The sequence below is a fragment of the Lepisosteus oculatus genome, chromosome 5 (genome assembly GCF_040954835.1).
Source record: "Lepisosteus oculatus isolate fLepOcu1 chromosome 5, fLepOcu1.hap2, whole genome shotgun sequence".
NCBI classification, from domain to species: domain Eukaryota; kingdom Metazoa; phylum Chordata; class Actinopteri; order Semionotiformes; family Lepisosteidae; genus Lepisosteus; species Lepisosteus oculatus.
Window position 1 is genome coordinate 42403020 of NC_090700.1, and position 12138 is coordinate 42415157.

The window sequence follows — 12138 nt, forward strand, 5'->3', positions numbered from 1 at the left end:
TTTGAATATTTTTTTATTCACCTGAGAGACTGACCTGTGCAGAAGCACTACGTCACCACTTTAATGACAGAATTGATTAGAGTCCATTGAGGAGGTGAATTAACCTGTTGAATGTCAAGGTTGGTGAAAAATCCGATAAGACATTGCAGGTAAACATGTTCTTTTTACAATAGGGCCATAAATATAAAGAGACCACCACTTAGTGACTGATGCCAATCTGACTGTGTGGCGGTACATTGACCACTCATTACACACATATTCATGCTACTCACAGTGCCTTGCGAAAGTACTAAGACCCTTGCACACTTTATACATTTTGCTGGTTTAAAGCTTGCAGTCTCATGACATTTTGAAGTAGCAATTCATATTTGCTACATTCACAACCTTATCTACAGATAAAATGCGAAGAAGAGAAAGCTTAATTAATACAAAAGGAAGACAGAAATATCATGATTGCAAAGAGAGAGATATTAACCAAGCTGTAGTAGCAAAGATGGAGTTGAAGTAGAAATGAGGTGGAATGCATGAAACAGAATGAAAAAAAAGGTGTTTTGTGTGAAGTATATACAGCTAAAGATGGAGTGGTTATGATGAGGAACAACTGGGTAAAATTGGCTTGCTTGGATCCCTCTCAAACATCAATTAAGAAATACCATTTCAGTTTGGTGCACAAAATTACCATAAGAAACCATTACATTAGCTGAGCAGCTTCTATCTCTGTGTAATAATAGTGGTTCCCTTGAATTCTGAATGAATACACCTGTCTCTGTATGGTCAGTTAGTTAAGTAATGAATTTCAATCAAAGACTTAACTATTTAACCATGAAAACCATGGAGTTACTAAATACTTAAGGGATAAGGTTGTATAAAGGTGCAGATTAGGAGAAGGGTATCAAAGCACTTGTTTAAATATCTCTTTAAACAAGACAACCATATAGAAGTGAAAGGCACTGAGACACTGCCTAGATCAGACTCTCCCTCCAAACTGAGTGGCTGAGCAAGGAGATAACAGCTTAGGGATGTGAGCATTGTGAAGCTAATGGTGACTTTGAATTGCAGAGTATTACAGAGCTCGGTGGCTGAGAAGAGAGAAAACACCCATGAATCAACAATATCCCGGACATTGTATAAAGCTGACTTTTATTTATTGAAAATAATGTAGTCTCAAATTCCACATGGAGTTTGTTACAAAGCATTTAAGTGATACTGCAAACATGTGGCAAGAGGTTTTGTGGTAAGAAACAACAAAATTGAAATGTTTCTGGTTTCTGTTTCTGAGTTAACTAGTTGCAATGAGAGAAAACATTCAGAGGTCAATTATATCCCTGTCACTTCACAAAGGGAACTTGTATGGAACTGAAAAAAAAACCCATTTAAATCCAGCATGGGGTTTGTAACAAAACACAAGTGATACTATTAACATGTGGAACAAGTTCTTTTGGTCAAACAAGACAAACTTGTAACGTTTTTGCCAAACTACAAAGCTGATGCAAACCTAAAATGGTGCATCACTTATCACCACTCCTACTGTCAAACTCTGTGGGGGCAGCATTCTGTTATAGTTCACATCAGCAAGGACTGGGGGGCAGCATCAAGGTCTTCTTGCCTTCTGGGTGCAAACAATGGGGCAGGCGCTGATTAAGAAAGTTTGACTGACACACTGTGTGAACACATGTCCATCAATTACCACAGAGTTCAGAGGTGACATGTGGGACTGCAGGACAGACTAAACTAAGCCTGAGACTGGGAGGGGACTCCAGAGCAGGAAAGAGTAGGCAATGTATGTTACACCTGGAAATCTACATACACTCAGTTCTTTAAGTAGCCCCGGCTGATAGCTCTGCCTACACCCAAGACATCACCAGAACACTTCCACCCTTCATTTCGAGTCCTGAGCTCTGGCCAGGAAGCAGCTTTATGATCTTCTGTCAGAAGGACATGAAAATGGAGAATGTGGGGGAACACAGATTAATATACTTGACACAGGAGAGGACTCGTACATCTGAGGGGGACTCTACAGAGAGCAGCAGAGGATGGACTAGGAATCATCTAGTCCATGTGTTCCCTCAGCCATGTGTTGGAATCACAGAAACAGGTTGTTGGGAGCATAATGGACCACATTATTCAGGAATGCCATTACTGGAGAGATCGCTTCGGCAGAACCAAAGGACTAGATGGCGTTTTGTGCTTTTCTTTGCTATGGTGGAAGAAAGCATGCTAGAATACAGGACAGAGCTATTTCAGGAAGGTATTGCCTTTGGACTCTTTATTTCCTTTCTTTTGGGACTTTTGGGATGGTTTACTGGGGAGTATGAATTTAATTCTTGTTTTTATGTGTGTTCTGTGTGCTAGGTTTATTACACTAAGAGTAATAAAAAGGGCAATTATTATAGTAGTATGACTGTTTGCACTGGTGATTCTGGGAGATACAAACAACCTGTTTAGGCAGAAAAAGTGATGTAGTCATCTACAAATTTCCTATGTGTTTGGGTAACTATATATTCATGACACCCATATAATTATGGCGTAGTTGGCCGATAATCACCAGGTTCAGTCATAGATCAGAAGAGGGTTGAAAAGAAGAGGATGGAAGAAGTAGAGCAGGAGTCATGACCACTCTAAGTGTGATGTGGCCAAGGTCATTGGGGATAGTGTGGGCCTCAGAGGGAGAGAAGAGAATGGAGTAATTTATAGTGAGTGACTGAACCCAGACACAAGGCACAGGGGAAAGAGTTTTTTTAAGCGGGTCTTGTGAAAAACTCTGGTCTCAAAGAGAGGAGCTGGTGAGCAGACTAGCTGCACAGCTATGTTATGGAGTGGGACTAAGGAAGTTAGTCTGAGCTCAAAGAGTTTAGGCTTCTGTTTTGTGTTTTACTGGGCTTATGATACTATGAAGGCATACTGCCCAGGAAACTCCCATAGGCTGCAAGGGAGGTGTGTGGACAAAAAAGCTTTGTGGGCCCCATGATACTGCCAAGGCATACTGCCTGGGAAAGCTCTGTGTACATTAAGGCAGATGGCATTTGTTTTGGAGACTTGTAGTACTGTAGATGGGTTCTGAAGTTCTGATGGCTGCAAGCTCAGATGTGCTTTCATATGTTGCTGCTGGCAGGACCTAGTAGACTTCCAGAGACTGAGGGAGGTGTAGGTTCTGTGAATTAGAGAAATACAGGCAGGTAGATAGTGAGGGTCACCTGCATAGCTGGGGATAAGGATACCAATGTAACCAAAATGGAGTGGGGTCAGGTTGTCCACCATTTTGGTGTGTGTGTGGAGGAGTGACTTATGTATCATTTTGTAACTTCACATAATGAGAAACCATAGGAATGATGTGAATACTTTTGCAGGGAACTGTATGAAACAAGAGCTTTCATGTAGTTTTAGAATGTGACAGATATGGAGTAGAAGACCTCATCATTAGAGTTGAGCCACATCAACCATCTGGGGGGATGAGCTGGAAAAGGCATTTAGGACTGAGATGAACACACACTTGTCCAGGCTCTATGTGAGGAACTGGACAGAATATCAGTACCTGGTTCAAAGCAGTTGTACAGCTTCCTGCTATGACCACAGAACCTGCTAGCCTGTGAAATTTTCAGTATACTACTTGTTAGTTAAGCTATATGCAGAATAAATGTACCTAATTTCACATCTATTCAACAAAAATGTCAGTGCATCCATTACACAAAAAAGTTTAGCATTATGACATCACTGACACAGGCACATAATCATAACCGCATGTCACTTGTTTTTCACGTTTAACTAGTCTATCCTTTTCTGTCAAACTCCCTCCGGGACCCTAGATCTACTAGGTCGAACTTGGCTTACCCTTAATGCCCAGTTTTTTTCCCCCATCTTCACTGAATCACAAATCAATTTACACAACAAGGCATCGGAACATTGAACATTACTTCATTAAGAGCAGTTCTCCATGGTTACATTAACAAGCACTACAACAACTTTCACTCTTCATGAAGCTCAATATCTTTATTAGCATTCTCTAATTCCCCCTCCCATCATTTTTCCAGACGATCCTATTTGGCCAGGGACGCAGCTCTTAATTATAATTATAATAATTTGCACCAATGACACAGCAACAGTCAGATTAATCAACTTTCTCACTCTAATTATACCAAGTCTGCCCATCTATCTGCCAGTGTTGAATAATCAAGATCCAACTTGGCATCTAGACTCGTCTCTAATTTACAAGTTGAGTGCACTACCAAGTGATGCTCAAATCCACCAGCTCCTAAAACTTCAAACCAGCTCTGGTTCTGCTAGCCTGCCCTGTTCCTCTGCTGAAGTCTCCTACCCCATTGAGCCTGACAATCAAACTACCCAATGGGCACATTGCCAGCACCTGTTACACCCCTCAGTACAGACCTTAGGTTTAGTCTCTTAAGTATGTATTCCATACCTAATCCCACAGACCTGTAAATCAACTTTATGTACAGGTATTCCTAATGAAAACTCTTTGACCCCCTCCAGCCAGGCTGGAGTCTACACCTTTTCTCAATGCTGTTCTTATAAACCTCTTAATCAGCCTAGGGGGCTGATCAATCACACACAGCCTATCACAAGCTCCTTTCCCTCCTGTAGAATGTAATGAGTACTAATTCATTCATAGCAGCTGTGTCTCATTCAACAGATTCTTCCAAAGAACAATTGGCTATCCTGACAATCATTTTCCAGATACAGCAGCTTGTGAATTTGTTGCAATCGTAGAATATTTAATTGTAATACGTTTATGATGCTTAGTATATATTTTAGAAAGCTCCTGTTATGACTGTACTCCTGCGGCGTCTCTCGGCTAGCAGTAACCCTGGGAAACTGTTATATTCTTACAGGGGCTCACGGTTTTCCAGGGCTTGTTTGTACTACCGAATCTCTTTCTAGTGAGCTGCCTTAATTAACATTGATCCAATTCATTATTAAATTTCTCTTTCTCAATTTAATGCCAAGGTGCCGCTTCCATGGTGCTTTATCATTATTCCTTTCACCGTCCTGTCTGCACTACAGTTTCCCAAAGTCCTGTACATCGGACAGATGCCTCAGCATCTCAACACCAGGATTCCTCTCCGAAGTCAAATTCCCATTCTCTCTCGGGGCTCGGCAACAGGATTCCACTCCAAGACCAAGATAACCAAGCGTCCTCCTTTTTTCTGGGAGCTTAGCACAGGACACCAGTCCTAAACTGCGGATGCCCTATTCCTGGTGATGGCCTGATTCGTCAGGCTTGAGATCTCGACGCCAACCACCCTCGTTTCTCGCTGCTGCAGCAGTCTTCTCTGACTCTAGGCCAGGATTTCAGGTCACCCTGCACTGCAGTGCTCCATTCTAGTCTGTTCTTACTCCAGTCCAGGACTTCACTCCAATCTGCACCACAGATCTTATACCTGCCTGAACGTCAGCTCCTGGCCTCTGCCCTGGAACCCTGGGCTCCTTTCCCCTGGCCTTCTTCTCCTGCGGTTCTGGCCCACTTCCAGGAGGCAGGGCTATTCCCTGAAGCCCCTTTTCCCTTTGCCTGGCAGAACCGTTCTAGTTCTCTCGAGTCCTGCCCTAGCACTTCAGTTTTTCTCCTTCCTTTTCTGTTCTTCACCCTTTCTCTTGGGCTGTCTGGGTAATTTATTTATCTTTTTCCAGTTTCCTTCTAGTGCCCCAGCAGAGCCTTTTGATCTTTTGTAGGGAGCCAGGCATCCTGATTCTGTCTGGTGCCTGCAGAGCATCACTCTGTTAGCCAGAGCTCCATGAGGATTCTTAGTTCTCAGGCTCTGACTGGGACAACTCCCCGCTGCTGTGCTGATCTGAGACTCTGAGAGTTGAGAGAAGAATGAGGTAGTGTCCCTTGCCTCACAAATGTCTCTCCCAGTTGGTCCAGAGGGGACCTGGGTATCTAATCCTGTTTGCACCCGGGTGCCTCTGTCAGAGAGTTGAACCCGGGAGACAGAGCTGACGGTGGACACCTGGCCTGGTCTCGAAGGAGGCCCTCCATAAGGGCATGCGCCATGATTTACCAGCTCCTGGGCCCTTTGACTGGACCATTGAGTGGGGGTGTCCTGCCTCACTGGTTTTGGTGAGACCCCTCCTCTCAGTAAAGCCTACAGACCAAAGCACAGCTAGGTTCTGAGGCGACTCCCTTTGTTTTCCCTGTTGTAGACTTGTGTTGACGTGTGTTGACCTGTGGGCTTGCCAGGCTGCATCCCTGGCTACTTAGAGGGCTGTTTCACAAAACTGAGAACCCTTCCATTTGAGGGCTTGGCGGTTGGTTCTGTTCCAGAGCCAAGGGTACCAGATCCTGGTCAGTGGGCTGAGCGGTTAAACTTGTGGCTGGCGCTTTGCTGTGCCAGCTCATCTTTTTAGTCACCAGGAATGCAGAGAACTGCCACTTTTGCCCCTCAAGAGCTTTCTTTAGTTGCTGACCAGCTGTGGCTATCCTTGCTCTGCTGGCCAGTTCTGTCTTAGAGTTTTCTGCTGTCTTTTTCCATTACTGACCGGCCTGGGCTGATTAAGCCCTGCCAGCCAGTAATCAATTATTCTATTGAATATTAATTAATCAATTATCACCTTTTTCGTTCCCAGTTCATTTTCTCTTTTCCTCTGTCCCGGAGCACTCGACCCCACAATCAGTGGGGTCTCTCTGGGTGTTCCTCCACTCTCGGTCACTTGTGCTTGGGTTCTGACAAATCACCACACTTGGCATTACAGCTACATGTAGGATTAACGATGAATAATGTTTAAGAATTTTCTATTATTAATATATTCTATACATAATTCGAGAGAAAGAAGAGGTAGAGAATGAGTTTGTTAAATCCTATAGAAACACAATGTGTAATGGATAAATCCAATAAGCATCTCTTTCTTGTCATGTTGGATCAATATCACCATTCCTCAGCGTAATTTGTTCGCTCAATACCGATGAATTTTAACAGACACAGAATGTGTAAACTCAGGATCTTTTCTTGAATAGTACCTTTGTGCTCACCATCCTATGTTTTCACTACACTGATTTTTAATTGTCTTTTAGATTTACCAAAATGCTGCATAGGACATTTAAAGACATACATCAACTCAGACACAGCATTCTTGGGGGCCTATTCTTAATTTGAAAGACTATACTAGTAGGTGGATGATAATCCACACACCTGAAGAAGCCTCCACATCCGAAACGTTGTGTTCTCTTTCTTCTTTTTTTCAGCATGGAATAAACCTATTACTTGTTCCTTTGCAGCCTACCCATGCTGATGCAGCTACCCACCTGAACTACAACCGCGGTGGATGATAATGTTTGTCGTACTGTATGTGTTATTACAAGCAGTTAAAACATAGAATATTACTTTTAGTCTCGATAATATAGAGTATTTAGACTGTAGTGTCTACACCACTGGTGAGGATGTGATATTTTGGTACTGTTCTTTCTGTTGAAAGTAAACTGTAGCATGGAAACAGCTGTCCATGGCTGCTAACGTCAATTTTCCTTTGGCGAAAAGGGAGGATGAAAAGTTGTGAGCCTCTCCTGTAGGGTTCTGATTGAATGAAAAGCTGATTAATATATACTGTGCACAATATATTATATTTTATAAATATAGGTTATTGTGCCTATGTTAATATCAATTAATCAACATGATAAATATCAATTGTTTAAATGGAAAATCAAGCTTATTTCAAAAACACGCCTTATTTTAATGGGGGTACAGGAACAGGAGGTTGTGACAAGGGTGCAAAAATCTCTGAATACAGAATGTATTACTAAGAAAAAAAACTCTTTTGCTTAACAATGTCTAGCATGGAACTGTAATAAATAATTACGAATTCAGACTCCACCTTAAACTCTGGCTGCCCTGCCTTGCAGAAGGCATATATTATAACCTCTTCAGTGTGGCAGTGCTCTGCAGTCTCAATTCAGCCTCTGTCCTTGCCCTTGTTTGCTTTGGGATTCCTGTCTGCACTGTGATTCATAGAGTACCCCACACCACACTAGCTGCATTCACAGCTTCTGTTTTTATCAGCACTAAGGAGCCTTATGCAAAGTGTGCTTGCCTGGGTTAATCAGAGCTCTCTGTTAACGGGAAAAATCCCCTGTGAATTCTCTTGAATCCCAACCCGTGTGTCAGGAGGCCTGCATCTACTCCTGCAGGATAAATAAACAGAGGCAGACTCAACTGTAACACTAGGCCTGTTCATGGATTAACTGGAACAGATTTTAGGCATTTTAGTGATGCTAGCGTGACATCAAACTTCACTCTATGTTTCTGTCTCCTTGCTGAAGCTCAGCCCTGAAAGTCATTTTAAATTATTTTTGAACAATGTTGCATTTTAACCCTTACATCTAAAACCTAAATATTTTTAGGTTTAAGGTCAGTAGAATGATAAGGGTTATTCACAGTGATAGAAGTTGCAGAGATCTGTCTATTATAAAGCCTGTTTGAAACTAATTCTTTTTATATCAGCACTGACATATCAGACTCCATGAGCTAATGTATGGCCTCAGAAATAGTTTTCCATGTAAAATCAATGTAACACACAGTTTGTTTTTCACTTGCAAGATTCCAGTGTCAATGGAGTTGAAAACAAAACTTCTCAGTTTTAAACCTTGCAGTGCATGACAATGAAGAAAACATCCAAAACTAAAACTACAAATCCATACCTATGATACTACTTATTTCCTTTGCAGTGGGCATGCATAAAAATATTCTTGTGCTTACAAATACGGTCCAGCATGGCAAATTCATTCTTTCTTCCACGCATTCTTTTTTCAGATATGTTACAAATAGTGACAATTGCATTATGAGCAAAACACGTTGGAACTGCTGTGGAACTCTGAAACTCATTAGGCAGACATGAGTCACAGTGAGTCCTAGAAAAGCTATGTGTTTTTTTTACTAATTTGTACGACAGGAAAGGGCTAAAATTTGGTGGCTAATGCTACAAAATATCATCTTTTCTGCTCCCAGCTGCTGAAATGAGAGGGAGGGCGGTAGCCAGGAGTACCCAATCTAAATCATTGAAAGTTTCTGGCAAAGAGTTCAGAAAACTGTGCTGAGCAGCAAAGCTGGTTTGTTGAGCTCTAACACATAGTATTTCAGCACCTAAACCCAGAACTAGTGTATATGAATTTCCTTTTTGGGAATGATTCGGAACTGAAACAGATCAAAACTCTTTTCTCCCTGAAGACGTAAGGTGAATCAGAATTATGAAAAAAGATGACCAGATTTGGTAAGTAACAGATCTTTTTTTAATATATTGCAGATTACATAAAAATGATACTGCCTTTTTTTAGGGTCATTTAGAAACAGTTTCTAATGGTGAACTGAAATGTAAATGGCACTTTAAACACCAGAATCAACCATATAGACAGAGGTGCTTAGTAGAGACCTACTTAAAAAAATAACTTGCTGGAAATTATACAATTAATGCACAATCCCAGATGGAGAGAGAGACCTCTGGCATAATGCACCATGCTTTTATTTATTACTTTTTTGTGCACGTTCTTCAAGAGACCAGTTGTGGGCCTCAGCTTTGCAGTATATTTCAGATGCAAACATCTGTATGGATGAAATCAGGCTTTATGCCAATAATTTAAAACCCAGAACAGTCACTGCCTCAAACACATTGTATTTATTTTGGTAAGGGAAGGAGAAAAAATAAATGCAAATAGAAATTCCAAAAATAAATTCCTTCAATTCAGATTAACAGTATAAAGCAAGATCATTTGTGTTTGTAATAATATATGAAATGTATTACCTATTTAAAAATAAATCCATAAGGTGCTGTTTAATAATAGTTAAAAAAAATGTAAGAACCATGTAACAGTACAGTTTCAATCTTAAAGGTGAACTTGCTGAAATGAGGTTTGAACATTTAAAGAAACAAAATGTTTTAAAATTGTTTTAAGTGTTTTAAACTCACAGGTTTAAACGTTAAGCTGCACATACAAATTACAGGCTTTATGTATACATTTATTTTAGGTTTTGTTGAAAACGAAAAAGTAAAATAAATAAAAACGGAAATACCTGTGAAGCTGCTTCATGTTAGTGGCATATATTAAAGAAGAGAATGCAAAATCTCTGGACACAGTTGTTTGGTTGCTCTCAACCAGCTCTCAGCTCTCAGTCAGGGCTCATGCTCAAGGACAGCCAGTATCTTTCATGAGTGAGTGAAGTCCAGTGGTGATCACTTCACACTACAGTCATGAGTAAAATCATTACCACTGTCAGTATTATTCAGAGTATTTCAGATTCCTTCAGAGTTCTTCAGATTCAGAGACAGTTTCTTCCCACAAACTGTCAGATTAATGAACTCTACCCCTACCTCTGGCTCACACTGATATATTTTTAAGTTGTATGTTATTTAACTTGTTGCTGCTGCTGCTGTTCTGTGATATGTTTTTGGTGATTCCCTTAATGTCTTCGTATTGGAGCACACAAATAAGCATACAGTATAACATATAAACTGAACTGAATTATTAAAGGTTTTTCCTAAAAAACTGGTACGGAGATTTTTAAATGCCTTTTTTGCACTATTTTATATCTTATGCATAATTAAACAAACACGCATCCACTAAAATCCAGGGAGTGTTATTTATAATGGTATTTAGGTCTGTGGCTATCAAGATGTGCTAGAAATGATTAACATGTATTTGATATGTTAACACACTCGAGTATTTCAGAACTATATACAGGGTTAGTCAAAATGATGTAGACAACTTTGACAGTTTATTACAAATTAATTACATGGGTTACTGTGACAAAAAAGGTTTCAAATGAAAGCATACAAATCAAGGTTTCTAACAGTTACCTTACATCTGTGGAGGAGAAAACAAAACTTTAGTAAAATAATTGGCATTTATACTTGTCGACAACATTTTGACTAACCCTGTATATTATGTACAATAGGGAAATGTTTTGAGATTACAGAGAATTGCTTCTTCTTCTTAAGCACAAATAACTTTTAAGTAATGATTATTTAGAGAGCAGTGACATACAGTATTATACCTAGCCTATTGAAATATAAAATCACATACTGTAGCTCCAAATTGTCTGATTAACCCAGATATTCACATTACTGCAAAATGTGAGTCTCTACTGCAAATGTGCATTACTGGAGTGGCTTTTTGACTTCAGAGGAGTGTTTACAAACCAGGTCCTGAACCTGCAGAGTAGAAAATGTACATTCCCGTCAAACAATTTGACTCCGAGAATTTTTTTCTTTTCAACGTTTCAAAAAACAACAAAATCAAATGTCTAAGTCATTCCGTCAGTTTCGTTTGGTAATCCTTTTGCATTTTTGATACAGAGTTAAATCAATCTTGCCCTCTGTCTGTGGCAGGAATATTGGATTAAAGAATAGGCTCCAGATCAGAGGGGCAACCACAGAGCTCCTACACAGCTGTCACTCTCCACCACCCCATCCATTAAAACATACATAAAATAAAAAAATCAACTCCTTATAGAAACTGAAAATAAATCACTGGGTCTTTAAATTTTTGCAGCACTGCTCTTGCTTCCAATTTTAAGATCCAGTTCTCCTTATAAACTAAGTTTTACTTGACTCTTGATTGCCAGCTCCTCAGTGCTGCTAACGGCGAAAAATGTGTTTTCTGTGTTCTTTCCTTCCAAGTCTTGGCTAAGGTTTGAAAAGACACAATATTACTGCTCTGTGCCATTACATCAACATATGAGTAGCAAATTTCAAAGGAAAGTCGGAGTCACACTGCAGTAATTACAGGAATTAATGTGCATGCTTTTTTATTTTGAGAAGTCAACAGTGAAGCAAACTCCATTTACAGAATGATGGATAACTATAAGCAAAAGCATAAGTAGAATTATAAATAACACCAGTGTAGTTTCCTTTGCTTGAAAGGAGATGGGCCTGTATAGTATAAGGGTTTGGTGTGCCAGGCAGCTTGTGTGGAAACATGAGATAAAGGGAAGCAGGGAACACTTCCTGCAGGACCTAGTAATTACACTACATCTCACAACACTGCTGCATATGGAAATATGGTACTGTATATATCAGTGATCGTCACTTCTGCCCAATATGAATATAAACTTCTGATTGTAATTCAACCTCAGCAGTTAACATGAGTAGATGACTGATTTAATTAATCTTAATTACATATTGTTTGAAGCCTTCAGCCAT

General features: G+C 40.2%; 1 protein-coding gene across 1 annotated transcript in view; it reads left to right on the top strand.

Annotated features, from left to right (window-relative positions):
• The first annotated feature begins 9057 nt into the window (after positions 1–9057).
• il16 (interleukin 16) overlaps positions 9058–12138 on the top strand; it is a 33911-nt gene continuing 30830 nt past the window's right edge. Inside the window, exon 1 of the mRNA XM_015343043.2 lies at positions 9058–9213. The gene's annotated coding sequence lies outside the window, so the exon portion shown is untranslated. The remainder of the gene's footprint in view (positions 9214–12138) is intronic.